Source organism: Oryctolagus cuniculus, chromosome 9 (assembly GCF_964237555.1).
Source record: "Oryctolagus cuniculus chromosome 9, mOryCun1.1, whole genome shotgun sequence".
Lineage (NCBI taxonomy): Eukaryota > Metazoa > Chordata > Mammalia > Lagomorpha > Leporidae > Oryctolagus > Oryctolagus cuniculus.
The window spans coordinates 65,259,889-65,287,094 of NC_091440.1; the positions used below are offsets into that span (position 1 = coordinate 65,259,889).

General features: G+C 39.1%; 1 protein-coding gene across 4 annotated transcripts in view; it reads right to left on the reverse strand.

Annotated features, from left to right (window-relative positions):
• LCP1 (lymphocyte cytosolic protein 1) overlaps nt 1-27,073 on the reverse strand; it is a 100,335-nt gene extending 73,262 nt beyond the window's left edge. The window contains exon 1 of one of the 4 annotated variants that reach the window (XM_051850058.2): nt 26,935-27,073. The gene's annotated coding sequence lies outside the window, so the exon portion shown is untranslated. Of the gene's footprint in view, nt 1-26,028; nt 26,175-26,549 lie in introns of those variants that run through there. The other 3 variants (XM_051850060.2, XM_051850059.2, XM_070048791.1) reach the window with 3 other exon arrangements.
• Nucleotides 27,074-27,206: the final 133 nt, after the last annotated feature.

Here is a 27,206-nt window from a genome sequence, read left to right on the forward strand (position 1 = left end):
CCCAGCTGTTCCTCTTCTGCTCCAGCTCTCTGCTTATGGCCTGGGAAAGCAGTGGAAGATGGCCAAAGTACTTGCGCCCATGAACCCATGTAGGAGACCTAGAAGAAGCTCCTGGTTTCTTGCTTCAGATTGGCCCAGGTCTGGCCACTGCAGACATTTGGAGAGTGAACCAGTGGATGGAAGTCCTTTCTCTTTTTCTCTCCCTCTCTGTCTGTATCTCTGCCTCTCAAATAAATAAATAAAAGCTTAAAAAAGAGAAACACACCTCACCAACAAAAATACACAAAGTCTGAAAGTGAAAGTGTGGAAAAAGATATTCTATGATAATGGAAAGCAAAAACAAGCAGTTGTAGCCATCCTAACATCAGACAAAATAGACTGTTAAAAGAGACAAAGGCATTATGTAATGATTAAGGGAACAATTCAACAGGAAAATGTGTCTATAATAAATGTACATGCACCCAATGCCAGGGCACCTGGCTATTTAAAATGCATGTTAATGTATCTAAAAGGAGATATAGACTCCAATACAATAGTAATGGAGGACTTCAGCTACCTCCCCCACTTTCTTCAAGGACAGATCAACTAGACAGAAAATCAGCAAAGAAACAACAGAGCTAATCTACACTATGGACCTAATGGACCTAACTGATATCTACAGAACATTTCATCTCACAGTTGAAAAATACATATTCTTTTCATCAGTGCATAGAACTTTCTCTCAGATAGAACATATGCTAGGACATAAAGCAAGTCTCAGCAATTAAAAAACCTGAAATTATACTATGTATCTTTTCTGACCACAATGGAATGATGCTGGAAATTACAATTTAAGAATCTCTAGAAAATATATCAACACATGGAAACTGAAAAACTTGCTCCCGAATAAATAGTGGGTCATAGAAGAAATCAAACGGGAAATAAAAAATTCATGGAAATGAATGAAGATTACAACATAATATATCAAAACTTTTGGGATATAGCAAAAGCAGTGCTAACAGGGAAGTTATAGCAATTAGTGCCTACATCATGAAATCAGAAACACATCAAATAAGTGGGCTATCAATGTGTCTCAAGCACCTAGAAAAACAACAAATCAAACCCCAAATTAGTAGGAGGAAAGAAAAAAATTAGAAAAGAAATCAACAAAATTGAAACCAAAAACCAATACAAAAGATCAGTGAGAATAAAAGCTTTTTTTTGAAAAAATAAACTAAATTGATACACAATTGGCCCAAATAACCAAGAAAAAAAAAGAGAGAGAGAGAAGACCCAAATCAACAGAATCAGAGATAAAAAAAAAAGGAAACGTAACAACAGATATCACAGACATAAAAAGAATCAACAGGAATTACTATAAACAGCTACATATCAAAAAACTGGAACATCTAGAAGAAATGGATAGACTCCTGGATACATACACTCTACCAAAATTGAGTCATGAAGACATAGAAAACCTAAATGGACTAATAACCAAGACAAATACTGAATCACTAATAAAGACCATCTCAACAAAGAAAAGCCCAGCACCAGATGGCTTTGTTGTTGAATTCTACCAGACATTTAAAGATTAAATACAAATCAGAAAAAGATACAACAAAGAAAGATAACTATAGACCAATATCCATGATGAACATACATGCAGAAATCCTCAACAAAATGCTTGCTAATCAAATCCAATAATACATCAGAAAGATCATTCACCCAGACAGAGTGAGATTTATCCCTGGTATTCAAGGATGATTCAATGTATAAAAGTCATAAATGTGATGCATCACATTAACAAATTAAAGAATAAAAACCAGGGGCCGGCATCATGGCTCACTTGGTTAATCCTCTGCCTGCGGCGCTGGCATCCCATATGGGCGCCAGGTTCTAATCCCAGTTGCTCCTCTTCCAGTCCAGCTCTCTGCTGTGGCCTGGGAGGGCAGTGGAAGATGGCCCAGGTGCTTGGGCCCCTGAACCCACATGGTAGACCAGGAGGAAGCACCTGGCTCCTGGCTTCAGATCAGCACAGCACTGGCTGTAGCGGCCATTTGGGGGGTGAACCAATGGAAGGAAGACCTTTCTCCCTGTCTCTCTCTCTCACTATCTATATCTCTACCTGTTAAATGAATTAAAAAAAAAAAAACCACTTGGTTATCTCAATAGATCCAGAGAGAGCTTTTGATAAAATACAAAAACCTTAAGCAAATTGGGTATAGAAGGAACACTCATCAACATAATTAATGCAATATACAACAAACCTATAGTCAGCATCATACTGAATGGGGAAGCATCTGGAAGCATTTCCATTAAGATCTGGAACCAGGCAAGGATTTCCACTCTCACCATTGCTAATGGAAGAATTAACATCATCAACATGTCCATAATATCAAAAGCAATATACAGATTTAATATGATTACAATCAAAATACCAGTGACATTCTTCTCAGATCTAGAAAAATGACCTGAAAATTCATATGGAAACAAAAGTGACCCCAGATAGCTAAAGCAATCTTAAACAACAAAAACAAAGCTGGAGGCATCACAATACCAGATTTCAAGACATACTACAGAGCAGTTATAATCAAAACAAACTGAAACTGGCACAAAAATAGACATATATACCAAGTGAATAGAATAGAAACTCCAGAAATCTATCTAGATATCTATAACCAACTAATTTTTGACAAAGGAGCTGTAATCAATCCCTGTAGAAAGGATAGTCTTCAACAAATGGTGTTGGGAAAATTGAATCTCTGGGTGCAGAGGTATGAAACAAGATTCCTACCTTACACCTTATACAAAAATAAACTCAAAATGGATCAAGGATCTAAATCTATGACCTGATATCATCAAATTACCAGAGAGGAACATGGGAAACTCTGCAAGACATTGGTATAGGCAAAAACTTTTTGGAAAAACCCCAGAAGCACAGGCAATCAAAGCCAAATAAACAAATGTGATAATATCAAGATAAGAAGCTTCTGCACTGCAAAGAAAATATTCAGAAAGTGAAGAGGCAACTGACAGAATGGGAGAAAATATTTGCAAACTATGCAACTTGTAAAGAATTAATATCTAGAATCTATAAAGAGCTCAAGAAACTCAACAACAACAAAACAAGAAACCCAGTTAAGAAATGGGCAAAGGACTTAAACAGGCATTCTTCAAGGGAACAAATTCAAATGGCCAACAGACACATGAAAAAATGCTCAGGATCACTAGGCATCACCAAAATGCAAATAAAAACCATTCAGCCCAGTTAGAATGGCTCCCATATAGAAAAGAATAAACAACAAATTCTGGCAAGGATGTGGAGAAAAAGGTACTTTCCCACTGTTGGTCATGGAAGACAGTATAGGATACCTCAGAAAGTTGAAAATATATGTACCATATTACCAGACATCTCACTCCTGAGAATTTACCTAAAGAAAATGAAATCAGCTGTGAAAAAAAAAATGAAATCTTGTCTTTTGCAAAGAAAAACAAATGGATGAAACCAGAAACAGTTTTACTTATTGAAATAAGGCAGTTCAAAAAAGACAGTTAGCATATTTCCCTGATCTGTGTTAACTAACAGAGTACAGAAAATGTAATGTGTATGAGCAAAATTGACATTTTGAGATTCAATGATTATTTATAGCACTTGTCTGTATTGTTGAGGAACAGTTTTATTTTCTGCTTATTTGTTGAATTCTTAACTTAGTGCATGGTTAATCTTATGAGTATAAAATAAACTGAAAGTAGATCATTGTAAAAATTAACAGAAAGAATGAGAGGGGCCGATGCCATGGTGCAGTAGGTTAATCTTCTACCTGTGGCACCAGCATCCCAAATGGGTGCCGGTTCTAGTCCCAGCTGCTCCTCTTCCAATCCTCTCTGCTATGGCCTGGGAAAGCAATAGAAGATGGCCCAGATCCTTGGGCCCCTGCACAGGCGTGGGAGACCCGGAAGAAGCTCCTGGCTCCCGGCTTCGGATCGACGCAGCTCCATCTGTTGCGGCTATTTGGGGAGTGAGCCATCAGGTGGAAGACCTTTCTCTCTGTGTCTTCCTCTCACTGTCTGTAACTCTACCTCTCAAATAAATAAATGAAATCTTTAAAAAAAAATGAGAAAAGAAGGAAGAGGGAGGGTATGGTGAGAAGTATCACTATGCTCCTAAATCTGTATATATGAAATACAAGAAATTTGTTCACCTTAAAAATAAATAAATAAATAAATAAATAAAAATTTTTAAACAGAGATATTTTAGAGGATGATTATTGATTAAGGATAAATGAGAAAAGCTAGTCAAAGATAACATAAAGTTAATCTTCTAAGCAAGTCAGGGAGTGGTGATTCCATGGAAAGATCTGTGGCAACTGGGTAAGATAAAGACAGTATCCAGCAGTCCATAATGAGGTTGGGGCAACACTGAAGACAGCTCAGGAGAGCTGGCCCATGGACAATGCTAGGTATGTAACCAGGGCTGTAGGATTATGTTAGCTATAAATCTAAGCCTCATCTGCCTAGAGATAACTCAAATTGGAATTGATATAACACTCCAGGAGGAAATTCTCTGAGGCAAAAGAGCAGATGTTTAAGGACTGATGTCTAAAATTAGGAGGAAAGAGGAAGGTCCAGTTTAACCAGTTTTTGGTATGAGCTGAAATGGAATTCATTTCTATAATGAAGGGCTGTATTCTATTTCTGGTTTTCTCTGTTCAGGAAAGGATAAGCCTATATAAAGGAGAAGGCAGGTACCCTTTATATTTTGTTCATTTTCAGACAAACAAAATATAGGGAGAGCAAATCATGACTGAAAACAAAGTCTCTGAACTGAACAGGAATATTAACGACCCGTTTCCAGGTCACTGTTGTGTAAGATTTGCTTCCATCAAGGAAACCCTGGAAGTGCCCACCAGATCTGAAAACTTGATCCTCTCTGCAATGACTATAATGTCTAAATCCATTCACTCCTTTCCTCATTTATCCTACTTTCCGCAAACTACACAGCCAGACATGAAGAACACAACAGTGGGTAAAATGGACATACTATCTGCCCCTGTGGAGGTCATTGCCTAGCCAGTGATAACCTGCACCTTATCTCTTTGCTTCCAATCCGAAGCAGCAAGTATGGAAAGTCAGTGGCATTCAGGTAGCTCTCTGTGTCTTTTCTATTGGCTGATGGTTACATACTTTCCTATACAGATGAAGGCTGGGTGCTTATTAACCAGCAGAGGGAAGTCGTCTTTCACATGAGTTATATAGTAGCCATAACATATGATAAACATAAGCCCAAGTGTTCACACATTTTTAATGCAGGGCTTGCGTGGTTCCATGACCACTGCAGAGGACTGTGCCAGGGATCGAGACAGTAGTGGAGTTCAGTGTTACGAAGCCCTCCTATGAACCCCAAAGGAATGAGGTCATGGGAGGGGAAAGTATTCTTTTCAACCTATCTCCTTTCTCATCACTCTTTCCTGTTAAAATCAAGAGAAATTAAGGAATAAGAGAAACAAAATTTTAAAAAATAATTAAAAAAAATCAACCACCACAATGAATGAAGCAAAATGATGTTTGGAAGATTTACTGAACCTACTGAATTTACAAACTTTCATTTTATAAATTTTTGAGACAGAAAGTAATTCTTTAGAACCAGTGTGAAAACTCGGCCTGCTCCAGTAGATGCCATTAATGGGCCTCTACGGTTGTCTTTGTGTGTGTGTGTGTGTGTGTGTGTGTGTGTGGTTTAAGTCAATCTAAAATACCTATGTAGGTAAATAAATAAAATGAGAGAAATGGGTCAAGTATAAACGGCAGGAACTGGAAAATATGTCTAAAAGTAGAAACAGAAAGAATGCCAGTTTATTTAAATGAACCCAGAAATTAAGCCTCCTCCTGCAGCGCCAGCATCCCACATGGGTGCCAGCTTGTGTCCTGGATGCTCCTCTTCCAATCCATTCTCTGCTGATGGCATGGGAAGGCATTGGGGAGATGGACCAAGTCCTTGGGACCCTGCACCCACATGGGAGACCCAGAGGAAGCTCCTGGCTCCTGGCTTCAGCCTGGCCCAGCTACAACCGTTGCAGTTATTTGGGGAGTGAACCAGTGGATAGAAGTCTCTCTTTCTCTCTGCCTCTCTCTCTCTCTCTCTCCCCTTCTCTGCAACTTTGACTTCAAATAAATAAATCTTAAAAAAAAAAGACGTGTGTGTGTGTGTATTATGTGCATACAGTGTGCATGCATGTTGGAGGTGGTATGGAATTAAAATTCTAAGCAAGGTTACTAAATCATTTTTTTTTTTTTGACAGAGTGTCTTGGTTTTCCATGCCTGAAATACTCTCATGGGCTTTTCAGCCAGATCTGCATGCCTTAAGGGCTGATTCTGAGGCCAGAGTGCTGTTTAGGACATCCACTATTCTATGAGTCTGCTGTGTATCTCACTTCCCATGTTGGATCATTCTCTCCCTTTTTTATTCTATCAACTAGTATTTGCAGACACTATTCTTGTTTATGTGATCCCTTTGGTTCTTAGTCCTATCATTATGATCAATTGTGAACAGAAATTGATCACTTGGACTAGTGAGATGGCATTGGTACATGCCACCTTGATGTGATTGAATTGGAATCCCCTGGTATGTTTCTAACTCCACCATTTGAGGCAAGTCAGCTTGAGCATGTCCCAAATTGTACATCTCTTCCCTCTCTTATTCCAACTCTTATATTTAACAGGGATTACTTTTCAGTTAAGTTTCAACACTTAAGAATAACTGTGTATTAATTACAGAATTCAACCAATAGTATTAAGTAGAACAAACAAAAATACTAAGAGGGATAACGTATTAAGTTGTTCATCAACAGTCAGGGCAAGGGCTGATCAAGTCACCGTTTCTCATAGTGTTCATTTCACTTTAACAGGTTTCCTTTTTGGTGCTTGGTTAGTTGTCACCGATCAGGGAGAACATATGATATTTGTCCCTTTGGGGCTGGCTTATTTCACTCAGCAAGATATTGGCACCGGCAAAGACTTCCTGGAAAAGACCCTGGAGGCGCAGGCAGTCAAAGCCAAAATTAACTATTGGGATTGCATCAAATTGAGAAGTTTCTGTACTGCAAAAGAAACAATCAGGAGAGTGAAGAGGCAACCGACAGAATGGGAAAAAATATTCACAAACTATGCTACAGATAAAGGATTAATAACCAGAATCTACAAAGAGATCAAGAAACTCCACAACAAGCACTTAAGAGATGGGCCAAGGACCTCAATAGACATTTTTCAAAAGAGGAAATCCAAATGGCCAACAGGCACATGAAAAAATGTTCAAGATCACTAGCAATCAGGGAAATGAGGTTCCACCTCACCCCGGTGAGAATGGCTTACATTCAGAAATCTACCAACAACAGATGCTGGCGAGGATGTGGGGGAAAAGGGACACTAACCCACTGTTGGTGGGAATGCAAACTGGTCAAGCCACTATGGAAGTCAGTCTGGAGATTCCTCAGAAACCTGAATATAACCCTACCATTCAACCCAGCCATCCCACTCCTTGGAATTTACCCAAAGGAAATTAAATTGGGAAACAAAAAAATGGTCTGCACCTCAATTCACAATAGCTAAGACCTGGAACCAACCTAAATGCCCATCAACAGTAGACTGGATAAAGAAATTATGGGATATGTACTCTATAGAATACTATACAGCAGTAAAAAAAAACAATGAAATCCGGATATTTGCAACAAAATGGAGGCAACTGGAGTAGGGTTACTAGAAAAGCCTTTCTGAGAGAGCAACATTTCAGCAGAAACATGAGGGAAGTGAAGACTGACACTGACAGAATGGACATGAAGCAGGCCCTGCAAGTATCTGGGTAAGAAAATTCTATGAAGAAGGACAAATGCAAAACTCCTGAAGGAAATGTGTGCATCATGTTCAAGGCCAATGTAACGAGAAAGATGAGAAGAGCAGCAGCAGATGAGGTCAGAGGGGCCTGATCACAAGGCTGCTGGCTTTTTGTAACAGGTGGTATAGGAAGTTACTGTGGAGGAGGTCTAAGAAAGCCCTTACAGGATCGAATGTGTTTCAAAAGGATCCTGTGACTGCAGTGTCATGAGTTAACCCAAACAGAGAAAAGCCAGCGGCAGTGTCACAAGCCAGGAGGCTGCTGCATTAATCTAGGGGAGATGATGTAGCTTAAAACCAATTTTAACAGAGGAGATGGCAGGAAGTCAGCAGATTCTTTGGATATTTTGACAGCTGACAAGATTTTTAAAATCTTTTAATGCATGTATGAATACATTAAATTCTCAGGTTACAGAAAATACATAATAAGTACTATAATACAAATCTCATCAATTCTCTTGTTGATGTGATATTATTACAAAGAGAACAGATTCCATGTAAATCATAGATATAATTTGCCTTTAATATTTTTAATATTTATTTATTTGAAAGTCAGAGTTACAGAGAAAGAGAGAGAGAGATACAGAGACAGAGAGACAGAGAGAGAAAGTCTTCTGTCTGCTGGTTCACTCCACAATTGCTGATGCTGGGCCAAGTGGAAGCCAGGAATCAGGAGCTTCAGCTAAGTCTCCCATGTGGGTGCAGGGACCCACACACTTGAGCCATCCTCTGCCACTTTTCCAGGTGCATTAGCAGGGAATTGGATCAGAAGTGGAGCAGCTGGAACCTGAACTGGTGCCCTATGGGATGCCAGAGCTACAGGCGGCAGCTCTACCTGCTACACCACAGCAATGGATCCTCATAATTCTAAGAATACAATACTTCCCTCTCCCTCGCTTTCTCCTTTTCTTTCTTTTCTCTTCTTCGCCTTCCTTCCTTCCTTTTTTTTCTTCCTCTCTCTTTCCTTCCTTTCTCCCTCCTTCCTTAATTTTTGAGATAAAATGTTTTTAATTTACATTATAGTCAAAGGCTTAATGCTACACTAAATACAGTGTTCAACAAGAAAAAAAAACTTACAAGACCCTAGTTCAGTGGGAATTAGGCAAGGGCTATAAATAATAACCAAATGAAAATTAGGCAAGGGCTATAAATAATAACCAAATGAAAAGATATTCATTTCAGTCATACAGTAAATTTTAAAATAATTATCACAGATATTGAAACTACAGTAGTATATCATTGTTAACCATTTGGTAAAGATATAAAACGAAGTTTGACAAACTTGCAGGATTTGCTGACAGTTTTTTGTTACATATGATAAAGGGAAGAGTCAAATGAATCCAAGATCTTTGGCCTGAACCACTAGAAGGTTGGAGCTGCCATTAACTGATATGGACAAGACCAGTAGAACAGGCCTTGGGGTGAGAATTGCAGGAGCTCCATTTCACAACAGCTAAACCTACTGCGATCCATCTGGGAGATGCTGAGCAGGTGACTGGATGTGGCTGTCTAGATACAGGCACAGGCTAAAAGCTGCACGGAGAAGGGATTCAATGTTGTGAGACTGGGTGAGCTCACCTGGAGAGTAAAAGAAAGAGATGAAGCTCAATTTCTGATCTCTGGGGCACTAAACGTAACAGGTTAGGAAAAGAAAGAGGGGTTAGCAAAAGATACTGAGAAGGAAGTCCTAGCACAGCAGGTGATAAATCAAGTGGCTGTGAAGACTTATGAGGGAGGCTGTCTGTGAAGATGGACGTCAAGGAGAGGAGGGGCTCAAGCTCAAAAAAGCTGCTGATAGGTCACATAGGAAAGAGGGGAGCACTGACTGACTACTGAATGCACAAACACAGAGGTCACTGGTCATCGTCTCAGGGAAGTTCGCTGGAGGAAGGGAACAAAAGGCCCCTTGGAATGGTTTCCCAAAGTGAGAGGACAAAAATAAAGGGAACTGTCAACAAATTTCAGATTCATTGTAAAGCAAGCAGAGAAATGTCAAGGGAGCTGGCTGAAGGTGGGCAGCAGGCTCAAGAGTAGGTTTTTCTTGTTTTTGTTTTCAAAATAAGAGAAATAACTGCATGTTTCTGTGATTCCAGGAATTATCCAGCAGGTGACACGGGGGTGGGGGAGGGAGACAGAGGGAAGATTTGCTGGAGGAATTTTCTCAAACAGATAAGAGAAGATGAGAAGCAGGAAAGAAGTAGCGGCTGGGCTGTGGCTAGGAGCAGGGACAGCTCAGCGGCAATGCAGGAAAAGTGAACAGGCATAGGAGTCGGGAGATGGGCCAGGGGAACCCTCCTGTATGCCTTCATTGTTACAACGAATGAAGCTAGGGAAGGAGCCAAAGAAGGATTATAGAGAAAGGAGAGTTTGTGAAATAAGTGTCTGCAAATTTGGAAGGATGAATATTTTAGGGTAATATGGTTTGATGGCTGGGCAGTATTTAAAGCAGATGATTATGGTTTAAAAATTTTATTGTGATTTAAAAAATAGGTGCAAAATAGTTCAGAGACTCCTATATACCCTTCACCCAAAGCTAGTACCTGCTTACCTAATCATAGCACAACTGTCAGTATCAGAAAGTAATTACTGATCCACTATTAACTAAACTACAGAATTTATTATTTAACTTCAGTCAATTGTCCTATTAATGTTCTGTTTATGGACTAGGATCCAATTTGTGAGCCCATTTCCATGAAGTTTCATTGTCCTTTTACCCGAGGCAGCTCTTCAATCTGCCTTTTGCCACTTGAACACATTTGAAAAAGCCAATCATAGAATGTCTTAGTTTGGGCTTGTCTGCTTCCTCTCAATTGAAGTCATCTATTTTTGGCAAGATTTCTCTCTCTCAATGCATCAGATTATGGGTATATGATGTTTGCAGGGGTCCTTCACTGTAAAGTAACTATTTTTTGATTTGTAATTAATAAGTAAGTGATCGTAGGTTTAAAATAAGAGCATTCCACATGAGTTTCTTCCTGCCATCTTCAGACACACAAGTACAGGTACTGAGCTGGTTGAGAGTTGATTAACATTGTGGTTTTGAAAAGTGAATACCTTAGATAAGGTAAACCTAAAAGAGTCGCTGATATCATCAAAGATGAGGGTTAACTGCCCAATAGATTTTCAGTATATACCAAAACAATTAGTTACAGTAAGATATATGATAAATTATTCAAAGGAGAAAAACAGACCTGATTTTAATGTTTCACAAGACTGATTTATATCCATCTTTACAGAAATGCTTCTGGCAACTCTGGAGACATTCTTCTTAACTCCATTTCAGTCATTCCGGATTCACAGATACCTTCACACCTGAAAGCAGCCTTCTGAAATCTAACTGTTCATAAGTGGAAAGGAAGGTCTAGATTTTTCATTCATTCATCCATCAACTACTTATTAAAACCAATATCTGGCCAAAACCTAAACACCTGGTTCATATCACAGGTAATAGAGAAAATTTTAAAAAGGCTTCCACTACCTAATTAAAATATCTCAGAGACTCTATGAAATATCACTTTCTCAAATGAAAGTGGAAATAGGATTAAATATTCAGAACTTCTGCTACAGACATGCCTAATTAAACATTTTTCTTACAATTGCTTCTTGAAATACTCTAGGGCTCTGGCTGCAAACTTCGAAAGAAATAAAAAGAATGAAGGCCAAGGTAAAACAGGAAGGTTACTAGACCACAAAGACAAGGGATCCCGAGTCTAAATTTGGCTTGGTTGCAACTTGCATGGCCACTTCAAGCTGGCCTAGCAAAGTGGTTAAGTGCTCTTGCTTTGAGGTTACACAGGCCTGGGTTTCAGAGTCTGGATTTAGGGTCTTTGTGACTTTGGACAAGCTTCTTAATCTCTTTGAGCCTCAGCTTTCTTATAAGCACACAGGAAAACTAAAGAGCACTTACATCCTAGCACAATGCCAAAGCATAAATGAGGAAATGCATGGAGAGTACTTAGTATAATGACAACTAAAGTGCTAGAAATAATGCTACCTTTTATTCTGTTTATTGTAATTCATTATTAGACACCTTTCTCTGCTTCATTTTTTTATAACTGTAGCATGAAGAGAGCCAGAGAAGACTACAGCCTAACATGAAAAACTATGTGGAAATAATTAAACCATATTCCCAGAGTTGTTTTCACGTATTTCTATCACATAACCAAACTTAAAACTTGGTATAAATTGCTCATGATGTTAGATCATAACTATAAATTGAAAGTGAGCTTGAAAATTCAATTTCACATGCACACAATTAAATGAAATATTTTAATGAGGACAATGGTGATTTCCTGAAATTCGATGGTGCTTTGCTCTGTGAGCATGGCACTGACCTCATGTGGCCCAGCTTCTTCTGCATTCACGGCCTGTGCATGAATTTTCCAAATGTGCTTTCTTTGAACCACTGCTACCTTCGGTGACATCATTTGTCCTTCACTTTACACAACTCATGATTTAGTCAGAGCTGGTTCTTTTCTCATTAGCTCCTGAAAATTAGAGTAGTAGCTTGGCCTCGATTCCAGATTCATCTCCTAATGCAAATCTTGTAGCTTCCCTGCTCCAGATCTTTCTGTGGCTCTCTACTGCCTGTCAATATCCTCCTACTGAATTTCCTCCACAACACTGAAGCTTCCAGCCTTACCTCTCCAATTTATTCTCTGGTCAAACTGCAATACTTGCCAAGCACAAATTTGAAATTTGTTGAGATTTCCTTTGTGGAAAATGCACATTAATCTTGGTAAGTATTTCATGTGCACTGAAGAGTTTGTTCTCTATTTATCAGATCTAGGTATCTATATATGTCTATTCTATCAAACTTATTAAGTGAATTATTCAAATTTTCCATATCCTTAGTAATCTAGTTTATTATCTCTTATTTTCTAAGACATGTGTTAAAATATATTTTTAGATATTTTAGAAGTAGATTTGTCAATATTTCCCTGTAATTTCTTCAATTTTCATTTTGTGTATTTAGAAGTCACAATGATAGGTGCATAGTTTTGTGTTGGCATATCATCTTGAAGAGTCATTTATTTATATACTTCAAAAAATGACCCTTTAGTGCTTACTCTGTCCATTGTTAATATTTTGTTTGCCCAGCCTTATGGTCATCTTCCTTGTCACTTCACTGCCAGGTATAGATTCTCTAGATCCTGTTTCAGAGAACGAATCTCAGTTCCAATGCCCTCAGCTTTATGAAAGATATTTCCGTCCAGCTCTCTGCCTGCTACAGACCAGACAGTCCATCACTACTTCCCATGGTAGTAGGACAATGGCAGAAGCTGCCCCTGAAAGTCCACACCCAAATCAGATGCCTCTGCAGACTGCCATGACTACACCTCCAGCTTACTTCACTGGCATTACTTTCCTTTTGTCACCAGCAGCCAAGATATCCCTGTTTTATCTCAGTTACCAAATTAAACTGATTTATTAAAAATTATTTATTCATTTGGGAGACAGTTACATACACACACACACACACACACACACAGAACTTCCATCTGCTGGCTACTCCCCAAACGCCTACAATGACTGGGACTGGGCTGGAATGAAGCTGGGAACTGGTCATTCAATTCTGGTCTCCCACATGGATGGCAGGGATCCAACCACTTGAGCCATCACTGATGCCTCCTAGAGTCTGTATTAGCAGGAAGCTGGGATCAGGAGCTGGAGCTCTGTATCAAATTCAGGTACTGCCATGTGGGACACTGACCAAATGCCCAGCCCTTGGCTACATATTTATCTGGCACTTTTATATATTTGGGGTGGGCAGGAGGTCATCCATATCAGCACCAGTGGCCACACAGACTGAAAGTGTCAGCTCTGATTTATTCCTAACCAAACCATACAGGCCCACATGCAAAATAGCTGATTATGTACATGAAAAACATCTGAAGCGTACAAGTGCCATTTTCATGTCATTTGGCAACCAAGTCACTTATATCTAACTTTAATAATATATGAGCATGGCAATTCCTTTTGAGTTATCATTTGAGTTAACATTGAGAAAAAGAGAACAGTGTACATTTATGCAGCATTTCATTTTCAGGCACTCAGTTAAAGAACTTTGAGGATTTTTTATTTGATTGTCACAAATCTACACAGCATAGGTGCTGTTATTGTCCCAACTTTATAGATGTGGAAGTTAAGGCTTAAAGGGTTGCATAACTTAACCAAAGTTATCTAATTAGTAAATGGTAGTGTCAGGATTGAAATTGGATTTGACTTTAGGGACTACTTTATATCTCCTCTTAAAAGCCAACGTAGACAAAGCAAGCATATTAGGTATTCATAATCCACAAAGATCCCTGAGAGAGAAGACAGTAGTAATGGTCTAGAAATTAAATAACAGCAATGTCCTATTCAATGAAATAACAGCTGAAAACTTCCCCAATATGGAGAAAGATAGTGGACATTAAAATAGACATAGGATTTCAAATTGACAGACCCAGAAAAAAAATCTCTATTATGACACACTGTGGTCAAACTCACAAAAGTATACACAAAGAGAGAATTATAAAATCTTCAAGAGAAAAACACCAAGTCAACTTTAAGAGAAATCCTATTAGCATAACAGATTTTTCAGCAGAAATCTTATAGGCCAGGAGGAAATGGAATGACAAAGTCCAAGTTCTTAAATAAAATAAATACTTCAAATAACAAAGTCATGTTTAATAGATGAGGAGAAATAAAAACATTCCAAAACAAGGAAAAAATTGAAAGAATTTATCACTGCCAGACTGACTTCACAAAAGATGCTTAAGGGAGTCCTGCAGACAGAGACAAAGAAAGGTAACTACCATCAGAAAAACATGAAATTGTAATAAAAAAGCTATAAAAGACATAAGATATTCAAAAATAATTACAAGAAAAATTTAAAAGTCAGGTCTAATTCATTACTTGGTAATTATAATTTTGAATGTAAATATACTATATTTCCAAGTTAAAATATACAGACTAGCTGAATAGATAAAGGAACACAGCCAAACAATATTCTGTCTAAAAGAAACTCACTTCCCAGTAAGATACACAGACTGAAAATGAAAAGATAGAAAAAGAGATTCCATGCTAATGAAAATCATAAATGGACAGCAATAGCTATAGTATATCATACAACAAAAGACTTTAAGACAAAAACTGTAAAAAGAAGGTCACCACATAATGATCAAGGAATCAACTAAATAAGAAGATATAATGATAGCAAATGCATATACACCCAATGCTAGAGCACCCAATTTTGGAAAACAAACCTAAAGAGATTAGACCTAAAGAGAGCACAATAATATAGACATCATCACCCCACCTTATATCAACAGACACATCACCCAGATAAAAAAATCAACAAACATCAGAGTTAAATTCTACTATAATTATCCCATACACCAGTTGGACATAAAAGACTTCACAGAACATTCAATTCAGCACCTGCAGAACACACACTCTTCATCTGCACCTGCAATATTCTCTGGAATCTACTAAATTATTAGGCTTCGAAATCAGTATTAACAAATTTAAAAAATCAAGATTATATCATGTATCTTTTCTGACCGCAATGAAATAACACTAAAAATCAACAAAAGAAACCCCTCCAAAAACACATGGAAACTGAACACCATGTTCCTGAATGAACAATGAGTCACTGCACAGATCAAAATAGAAACATTAAAATTCCTTGAAACAAATGAAAAGAGAAACCAACATACCAAAACTAATGGAATACAGCAAGAGTACTAGGAGGGACATTTATAACATTAAGTGCTACATCAAAGAAATATAGATGTATTAAGTAAGCAACCTAGTAATGCATCTCAGAGACCCAGAAAAACAAGAAGAAATCAAATCCAAAGTTAGTTGAAGGAAAGAAATAATGAAAATTAGATCAGAACTAAAGGAAATAGAAAGTAATAAAATAATATAAAAGAAAAATAGTTAGTTCTTTCAAAAGATAAAATCAATAAACCATTAGCTAAACTAAGAAAGAACACTCAAATAAATAAAATCAGAGATTAAAAAGGAGATATAACAACTGGTTACTCAGAAATACAAAGAATAACAATGGACTACTGTGAATAGCATATACCAGCAAATTAGAAAATCTAGAAGAAATGGTAATTTTTACAGACACACACAAGCCACCAAAACTGAACTACTCATACACAGAAAACCTGAACAGATCAATATAAAGCACAGATATTCAATCAGTAATCCAAGGTCTCCCAAAATAGAGAAGCCTGGAACTATATGACTGCACTGATAAATTCTACCAAACTTTTAAAAAAGAATTAATATCAGTTATTCTTAAACTATTCTAAAAGTTGGAAGGAAGGAACACTTCCAAACTCATTCTGTGAACGTAGCAATATTTTGAACCCAAAACCAGACAGGGACACAACAACCAAAGAAAACTATAGACTAACATCCCTGATGGATACAGATGCAAAAATTTGCAATAAAGTACTAGCAAACAGAATTCAACAACATATCAGAAAATCATACACCAAGGTCAAATGGGATTTACTCCAGGGATGCAAACGTGGTTCAACATCAGTAAATCAATAAACAGAATACATCACATCAATAAAACAAATCATAAAAATCATACAACCCTATCGTTCATACAGAAAAATCATTCCACAAAATTCAACACCAATTCAAGATTAAAACCCTGAGAAAATTAAATATAGATGTATTATTCTTCAACATAATAAAGGCTATATCACAAGCCACAACCAACATCATAGTGAATGGAAAAAAGCTGAAAGCACTTTCATTAAAATCTACGAAAGTAGGATGTCCACTCTCACACTTTTATACAATATAGTACAGGCAGTTTTATCCAGAGCAATTAGGCAAGAGGAAGAAACAAAAGCATACAAATAGGAAAGGTAGAAGTCATATTCTTTCCATTTGCAGATGACATAATTATATATTTAAAAGAAAAAAAAACCTAAAGTCCCTACTAGATACAATTGTAACTCATAAAGTAGTCCAGTAAAGTTTTTTTTGTTTTGTTTTGTTTTTGTTTTACTTATTATTTGACAGGTAGAGTTAGACAGTGAGAGAGAGAGAGAGAGAGAAAGGTCTTCCTTCCATTGGTTCACTCCCCAAATGGCCACTACGGCCGGCACTGCGCTGATCCGAAGCCAGGAGCCAGGTGTTTCCTCCTGGTCTCTCAGGCGGGTGCAGGGCCCAAGCACTTGGGCCATCCTCCACTGCCTTCCCAGGCCACAGCACAGAGCTGGACTGGAAAAGGAGCAACTGGGACAGAATCCAGCGCCCCAACCGGGACTAGAACCCGGGGTGCTGGCACTGCAGGCGGAGGATTAGCCAAGTGAGCCACGGTGCTGGCCCCAGCAAAGATTTAGTACACGAATTCAACACACAAAAATCAGTAGCATTTCTATACACCAATGATAAACTTTTTAAGAAAGAAATTATAAAAACAATCTCATGCACAATAGTTATAAAAAGTAAAATATCTTTGAAGAAATTTAACCAAGAATGTGAAACAACTCTACAATGCAAATTACAAAATACTTAGGAAAGAAATTAAACAACACACACAAAATGGAAAAACCACTCATGTTCATGGATTAGAAGACTTAATAATATTAAAATGTCCATACTACTCAAAGCAATTTACAGATTCAATGCAATTACCATCAAAATAGCAATGATATTATTCATAGAACTAGGAAGAAATCCCAAAATTCACATGGAAGCATAAATGAACTTGAATAGGAAAGGAATTCTGAATAAGAACAAAGCTGAAGGCACCACAATATCAGATTTCTGGATATGCTACAGAGCTATTGTCACAAAACCAGCATGGTACTGCCATAAAAACAGACACACAAACCAATGGAACAGAAGAGAAACCCCAGAAATCAACCCACACATCCAAAACCAAATGATCACTGACAAAGGTGTCAAAAACATGGGAGAAAGCAGAGCCTCTTCAACACACGGTGCTAGGAAAACTGGATATCCAAACATAGGTTAAATCAAGGTGGCTCCTCCCCACTCTCTACCCCTCACTCAACTCAAAATGGATCAAAGACCTGAAACTTCTAGAAGAAAACATAGGGGAAACTCTTCTTCAGACATTAGATTCAGGTAAGACCCCCAAAACTATGTAACAGATGAAAAAACAGACAAATGGGATTATATCAAACTAAACAGCTTTTTCACAGCAAAACAGTGTGAATAAACAACCTACAGAATGGGAGAAAAGATTTTCAAATATGGATTTGAAACAGGATTAATATTCAAAATATATAAGCTCAACAATAACAACAAAAACCCAGTTAGGAAATGAACAAATGATTAGAATAGACTTTTCTCAAAAGAAGAAATACAAATGGCCAACAAATACATGAAAAAATGTTCAACATCACTAGCTATTATGGAAATGCAAACGAAACCCATAATGATGTATCATCCCCAATTAGAATGGCTATTATCAAAAAGATTAAAGAAAACAAATATTGGTGAGGATATGGGAAAAAAGAACCTTTATAGACTGTTGGTGGGAATACAAATGATAGCCCTTGTGGAGAATTATATGGAGGTTTCTGAAAAAATTAAAAGCAGACCTACCATTTGACCCAGCCACCCCACTTCTGGGTACATACCTGAAGAAAGCAAAAGCAGCTGGTGAAAGAGACACCTGCACTCCATGTTCACTGCAGCACCATTCACAATAGCAAGACTTGCAATCAACCTAGGTGTCCACTGACAAACGAGTGGGTAAAGAAAATACAGCACATGTACACAATGGACTATTATTAGGCTGTAACAAAGAATGAAGGAAGTCCTGATCTTTTCAGCTAAGCAGAGGGAGCTGGAAATCGTTATGTTAAGTGAAATGGGTCAGATACAGAAAGACAGATAGCATATATTCTCCCTCATCTGTGGAAATTCATAAATAGCTGATTTGTACTTAGAACAGTGATTCCTATGATTCCTACAGTCTGGGATGGCTGGGGGGTGGGAGAGGGTATAGAGGTAAAACGGAGTAAGATAGAAGTAGAAGTTCTACTGCACAGTGGGGTGACTGTTTTTCACAGTAACGTTTAAGACGCTAAATGAAGAGCTGGAGGAGAGGAGTGGCCAGGCTCCAAACACAAAGGAGAATGAGAGGCTGGTTGCCTGTGTTGATTGGTTTATCTTATGCGTGCATTTTGAAGTACTACGCTGTGCTTTAAAAAAAAAATACAAATTTTACATGTTATTCACAAAGTTTAATGAGAAAAAAGTAAAGAAAAATATAAATTAAAAAAATTCCTAGGGGACAATAAATACTACAATGTAAAAATGTACAAGGGGCTAGTATAAGTCATTTACTAAGCATACATTCAGAGAGAAACAGAAAAAATGTTTAAGCTCATTAATAAGCAAATACCAATTAAAATGTTATTTTCTACCTATCAGAGTAATGAAAATGAAAAAATCGGTGAATTTCCATGCTAAGTTAGAATGAAGGGAAGGAATATTTTTCTATTCAGTTGATGGGAACTTAAGACATTCATAAGAAAAATAGAAAATATTTTATAAAAAAGTTTTAAAATGTTTATGCCGCTTTGGAAAAGTTCTCATATTTTTGAGAATGGTGTATTATAAATTAACAATGTAAGAGATCATTTTAAATCGAAAACATATACATACATGTGCACATGTGCATCTGTATGTAATATAAGATACCTTTAAGTATATGCATATGCATCATGTGGAAATAGTAACAATAGCTATCTCTATACCAAAAGATTACTGGACATTTTGTTTCCTTCTCTTTTTTCTTTATCTGTATGATCTGATTTTTCCCCAACAAACATAAATGAATTTCATGAGCTATAGTTCAACGTATTTTACCAATGTCTGTACAGACTGAAAATCAAGGTGCTGAATCTGTAAAATGAAGGCTGATCTTGGGAAGAGTAAGGTGGATCTACACCTACTGTTATACAGGATGTCTGAGACAAAAGGTCAAGAGAAAACAATTGAGTTGTCCAAAAAATACGTGATTTCTTTACAGAACCTATTGAAATGCACTATATATTTACACATTTACATACATACATATTCTGGAATCTGAAACACCAAATCAGGATGCGGAAAAGTCTTTTACTTTCTACACTTCTGTACTAAATTATTTTATAATTAAAATATTCAAAAATGTGCAAGCTGGAGTAGGAACTGATCAAAATTAATAAAACATACACATGGCTTTGTTCATTAACTACTGGGAATACCCAGCCCCAGTACCTCCATCCACCAAAGCTTGACATATATTATTTAATGGCAAATTAAATCATTCAACCCGCTACTTGAAACCTAAGTAAATATGTAGACATTGGTGTGGTAAGATCAGTATGTGTGGAAAATATCAACATACTCAGTCATGATTTAGCTATATGTATGAGTGACTGTTATTAGTATTATAATGGAAATCAGAAATAGATTCATAGGGGCTGGCGCTGTGGCACAGCAGGTTAAAGCCCTGGCCTGAAGTGCTGCCATCCCATATGGGCGCCGGTTCAAGTCCTGGCTACTCCACTTCCGATCCAGCTCTCTGCTATGGCCTGGGAAAGCAGTAGAAGATAGCTTGAGTCCTTGGGCCCCACACCCACATGGAAGACCCAGAAGAAGCTCCTGGCTCCTGGCTTCAGATTGGCGCAGTTCTGGCCGTTGTGGCCATCTGGGGAGTGAACCAGCGGATGGAAGACCTCTCTCTCTGTCTCTGCCTCTCTCTGTAACTCTGTCTTTCAAATAAATAAAATAAATCTTTAAAAAAAAAAATAGACTCATAGACTTTGAAAAGGAAGAGTCTTAACATCAAAGAAACTTAAGTTCCCAGACTGAAGCCACACAACACCAGAATCAGAAGTTGAGCACCTGACTCCCTGTCAATTTTGGGAACCTTTTAGATTGATAATGCAGATAACAATAATCCCCAACAATTCCCTTAGTTCTTTCTTTGGAGACTTAGGATAGAGCCATGCCCTTTGGAGATAGGACGGATAGAGCCATGCCCGTGCTGACTCATTCATGATCATTCTTATATAAATTTCACGATCACACATTTGAAAAATGCAATGCTGTTAAAAAGCGAACATTACTAAGATTACCATGGAGGGCATTTTGTAAAACCAGGGGCTAAGACCTTGATCTTGTCTTTGACTATGGCTGTGTGACCTCCTTGGAGAGTACCGACTTCCTGTGCTTCCCCCTATCCCTCTCAAAGGATTGTCCCTTCTACTTCAGAGAGCGGCTCTCAGGTGCCTCATCATCTTTCTGCAGGTGTTTCTGAAGGGTGGAGGTCATCTGGGGGAGGGGAGGAGGCTCTAGATGTCACCCAGGAGATAAGGGCCTGGTTTCCATCTCCACTAGAGCTCTTTCCCTTTGAGATTTCCTAATTCTTCAGCTCAGAACATGTCAACCTGTTTGGAAAATTCTGACCTTAAAATCCACACCTCTCTTATTGTAGGAAGTTCTTGAAGCATTCAATGTTCTCATGCTCCTTCATCTTACAGGAAACATTTCCTCTTGGAGACAATGATTTGCACTATGAAGATAAGCATCAATGAGTGAAATACACTTATTAAGAAACACACTTCACCAAAAATAATCCTCAAATACAGGTCCAAAACTCACAGCTATTCCAATTCGTCACAGCTCGTCTTACAGGTCACAGGACAAGATTAGGAAAACCAGCCCTTCTGGTTCCTAACTAAATAATTTGCCCTAAGCCAACGGTGCCAGACCGGATTTGTTATAGTCACAGTTCCACTTTCAATCACTCCTTTCAGAATACTGGTTACCATCACTGCCCCTTTTCAAGCCATTTCTCGTTTATCTTTGCAGAAGACAAATGTCTTACAAGTATGTACCATCTCACAACTACGTACAACTACTAACTACTATGACTTGTGGCAAGTGAGTGGAGGAAGAAAGTTTTGTTTTTTTTTTCTCCTCTCCAGTAGGAACACCTGTGTTAAGTGATATACCATGTTCTAAGTCTTCTGGAAGCAATCCTTCCTAATGCTGTGAGTCTCGGTAGGGGAGTGGGGCAGTGGGCATTAGGGAAGGCAATGTTCTGGTTTCCTTGCTCCTGTGGAGAGCAGTGGTGACTTAGAGATGGCTCTTTCTGGGTCTGATTCTGAGTGGGTTGGGAAGCGATGGTGTGTGGAGTTCTGGGCACAAGGAAGAGATTTCATCAATAATGGTCATCCAAGGTTTCACGACCGAGGACACGCCCCATCCAGCAAGAAGTGGGTGCACAGACTAAGTGTCAAGGATGAAAATACTACATTTATGAATAACATATACTCCATGAGAACAGTGACCACAAAGCAGAATGGTACATTTGAAATGCAAATCATGTGTCTACTGTCTAAGGTCATAAATTGCTGTTGACATTCGAATGAAGAATATGTTGTCGGGCCGGCGTTGTGGCTCAGTAGGCTAATCCTCCACCTTGCGGCGCCGGCACACCAGGTTCTAGTCCTGTTCAGTGCACTGGATTCTGTCCTGGTTGCCCCTCTTCCAGTCCAGCTCTCTGCTGTGGCCTGGGAGTACAGCGGAGGATGGCCCAAGTCCTTGGGCCCTGCACCCGCATGGGAGACCAGAAGCACCTGGCTCCTGGCTTCGGATCAGCGCGGTGCGCCAGCCACAGTGGCCACTGGAGGGTGAACCAACGGTAAAAGGAAGACCTTTCTCTCTCTCTCTCTCTCACTGTCCACTCTGCCTGTCAAAAATAAAAAAATAAAAATAAAATAAAATAAAAATTAAAAAAAATAAGAATATGTTGTCACAAAGCATCTCTAAGTGGCACCAGTATGTGAGGGCTGAACAGAGAGTGTACAGATCAAACACCTGCTGGGTATAATAAATGCTTCTTGCAGGACTAAATCCCAGCTGCTCCCAAGAATTCCATAGACTTGTCTCCTAAAGTCTAGTGTGCATACTCAGAAAAAAAAAGAACAATTTTTTTGGTAACACCTTTTGAAGCCATTCAAAGGAGCTTCATATTGTGGGCCTTTTCACCCACTGACCTGGCAAGTGCTGAGAACAAGGCGGCTTTCCTTGTTGGGTCCTGGCTGGAATTTGCCATGGACTCAGCCTGTCTCAGTCAGTGCTGACAGCGGCTCGCAGGCTCCACTCACGTGAGGGAGGAGTCCAGGCCTCCTTAGATTGGTCACGGTTCTTGGACTCTTACAGACACAAGCCGCCCCACAGTTCACGTACGGCTTGGGGCAGAAGAACCAGGGCCAGAATGCAACACAACTCCCAACATACAGCCTTCGTGTCTCAGTCTGAGAACTGTAAACCAGACTTTCCAACACTTGGAGACACCGACAAAGTAAGTATGAAGTTTGCAGGTACATTCCCAGGTTTTACCCTGAAGCCCTTCAAACCTCTGGGTGAAAATCAACTCTCATCATATAAACCAGGGAGCACGAGACAGGAAACCTCAGCCATTTGCATGCCTATTTTAATTTCTAACAACTCATATCTACTGAGCACTCTCACCCTGTGGCCGGCACCGAACGAGGCCCTTGACATAGACTACCTCTTGTAACTCCTCATAAGACCCTGAATGGGCACCATTTTCACCCAGTTCTGCAAGCGAGGAAAAACCATGAGGTTTTGAGAAGTTTGGTCCAATGGCATGGGGCTAATAAGTGGCAGGTGGAAGACTTGACACCCAAGAAGCTGAGCTACTCTATGCGGCCTTTGACTGAAATTTGATGCAGATACTAGAAGTCTCAAATCATGTGATAATTGTGGAGCAAAATAAAACCAAACCTACACTTAGTGTCCTCTACATAGAGAGGGAGTAACCCACATTGCTATATGCCTAAGTGGGAAACATTTCATAACTCACAGCACTAGATGATAACATGTCTAGTCAACCTAACATTAAGGGAACTAAGATGGTTTAACTCTTTTAGGTAAAGGACACAATCATATAATATACAAATATCTAATATGAGCTGGTTGTAGCCAGTCTAAAATGACTCCTATGGCTAAAAAAAATACAAATTGCCTTTGAGTGAGGGAGTATTAATAACACCATTCTACCCAAGCAACATCATTTTAAAAAAAATTGTTAAAACTGAAAAAAAAAACTAACAAGTAGTTATAATTATAGATAAATAAAGCCTTTGAAAATGACTTAACATTTCACTTCAAACTTTAAAATTATAAAGCCTCAAACTAATCACTATAAATTTAAAGTTAGCATTTAGCAAAGTGCTTTATGCATAGATGGTTACCAATAAATCATTCTGGAATGAATGACTGAATCCATGAATATGGTTTTGAAAAACAGATAGACATTGTTCTTTCATTAGGCTTGGAATTTTTTCTTTTAATTTCCTGATGCAAGTTGCATGACATTTCTTTTTTGATGTGTGTATGTGTGCATGTATGTGTCCTAAGGGCTCCCAGGACTTCTAGTTTAAACAAAAGGAAATGACTATCATCTAAAAAATAAAAAGAAATAACTGGTCAAAACAATGAAGAACAGAAAAGATGTATTGTCTCTGCAGTGAGATATGAGCGGTGAAAAGATAAGTAGCTTATTCCAAATATTTTTGTTAATAATTGAGAAAACTGCTTTCTGGGGAACAGCATAAAAACACAGACTATGTGTACAAGGGTACTTCAAAAATCCACATAAAATGGAATCTAATGGTAAGTTTACTTTGTTGAAAAAAGATTTTTAAAGTCATGTATAGTTTTTATAATATGCACCTTCATGAACTTCTTGAAGGACCTTCATACACAGTTAAGATGCGGTGACTGGTGAATAAAGACATTTCCTAGTATTTATAGTTAATGCCAACAAAAGATGAATTCAAACCACAAGGAAATAGCTCTTTCTTAAAAGTGTTTTAGTGCCCTGGGACTCAACAACTGAACAAGTAAGTGCCCCCATATAACTATCCATTCTTTAAAAGAATTTTTGAAAACTAACATGAGCATAAAAACACAAATTACCCCAATAATTTCCATGAGGTAAAATGTAAGATTAAATCTACACTGGCCCAACTGTTTGATAAATTTCTTGTTTAAAAAGTAAATAAGTAAGAGGAGAGAAGTATATTGAAAATTTCTAGAAACACCTTTTATGTCATTCCAACAGAGCTGTGTGCTCTCACTAACAGCACATCTAAGGTTCCTCAAGCATTCCCCACCAACCAGGGAACTCACTATGAATTCCTAGCAGGCCCTAGGGTTGCTTTTGTGCAGTGTTTTTACCTCATTTGAGGGACATGAAAAGAATGCAGGATGTCTATCACGTTGGTGCTCACCAGTTACTCTGGCCACCATAATAAATCCGCTAACAGAGCGAAAGTGCTGTGGTTCAGTTTGACAAGCTTCTTCATGTGGTTCTGCCAAACTGCAAAGCTGATGGGACAGATAATGTCCAGTAGATACAGCAGACCCTTAAAATCAAAGAGCAAACTACAGCATTTCCCAGAGACAAAATTTTTAAAAACAGCAAGAAAACAGAGATAGTAATATTTTCCAAAAAATGATAAAAATAAATCTAAAGACTGGTACAATAATCCAGATTGAACGTGCTCTGTGCTTTCTAAATCCAGCCTACATTTGTATATCATTTCCATAAATAAAGCATGAAAGATGATAACTGACATATATACGTAACATATAAAGCCACGGATTTAATTTTCACAACTAGTCCATTTGTCTAAACATTTGCTCCTCTGTGCTAGAAACAGTGAGCAGTAGAAGTCAAAATGCTAACTCTGCAGAGGTTGCATATTAAACAGCTCTAGGATGTGGCCTGGTACTTGCTAAACAAATCTGCAAGAAATGATGCCTGATACCTGAGCCCATGTGACAAAGCATTTTACAACAAATACTGAACAATGCCTAGCCTTGACTTCGACTAGGCAAAACCAAGCACAAATTTAAAATGCCAAGTATCAGCCAGTAAAAACAATTCTATAGCTGTCATAGTTCAAACAGCTTTTAAGAACACAGAAACCTCACTCAGTTTACAAACTGGCACTCACTTTCTTATGCTTCCAAACATAAACATTTTTTCACATTCACAGAATATGCACAACATATGTTACTTGAGGCCAAACGCGGCCATCAGATCTGCCTTTTACTATCAACTTTCTTACCTTTCCCAGAAGCTAATCAATCTCTGATGTAGACACAGGAAACTGGAATAAATTCATGAGCTGGGGTTGTAGTCTATTGGGACACAGTAGTCTGACATGGAGAAGAAACCACATGCTAACATTCTAAGGGAATCCAATTTGCATATTTCCCAGAGTTCCAGCATACACTTTTTTACTTTTCTACTTTTTTTTTTTCATTGATTATTTTAAAATACAGGCTTGTTCCTAAGGAGAAAAAAGCAGACTTAGGGAGTGACTTGGAAAGATCCCCTAAACCAGGTTCTACTGGCACGGAAGTCTCTCCTTTTCCAATGTCACTAAAGTTCCCGCACTTAACACTAAAAAAACAAAAACAAAAATTCACCATCAAAAAACAAACCGGGGGCGGGGGCGGGGTGGGGTGGGATGGGATGGGGGCGGGGAAGTCTGCATCCTTTACTTTCCGAGTTGAGAGTTCCACTTCTGCCTACTGAGTTCTCTCCTGGGCTCTCTCCCTCATCACCAGAGACTCGGGCACATACCTGCAAACACACACGACAGCTCTAGCACGGACACGCGGGCCCGTCAGCACCACGACGGGGACACTCAGTACGGTCATCAGAACGAGTGACTATGCTTGAGAAATGGGTCTCTTTCAATGGCGCCCCGATACCTCTGCAGCACACCCCTTACAGGACTCAGCAGAAAGACGAGACAGGCTGCATTAAAGGAGCACGCAAGGAGAGCAGCAGGTTCGCTCATCCGAGGGCACCGCCACCCTAGCCACGGGAGCCGGCTGCGCCGCAGGGGCGCGAGGGAGAGCGCAGCCCGGACTCCTCACGCCCGAGGCGGGTGAGTGAGTAACCGTGGCCCTGGTCATTAAGAAATGAGAGTAGTAGCGACAAGCATCCCCACTGCGTTCCGTACCGCAGCTGCACACCGAGCGGGCAGCTCCTGCCCCCAGCGCCCGCAGCCTCCCCGGCAGCGCCACACCAGCGCGGGACGAAGGCGACTGAGCCCAGCGCGCGCTCGCCGTGGCGCGGGGCCGGCCCCGCGGGGCTCGAAGGGCGCGCGCCGGACCCCGCCCTCGTAGCCCGTCCCGCCCAGGCCGCCGGCCCCGCCCCTCCGCCGGCCCCGCCTTTGCCTCTGGCCCCGCCCCTGCCGCCGGCCACAGCTGCGTAGCCAGTCCCGCCGTTCTC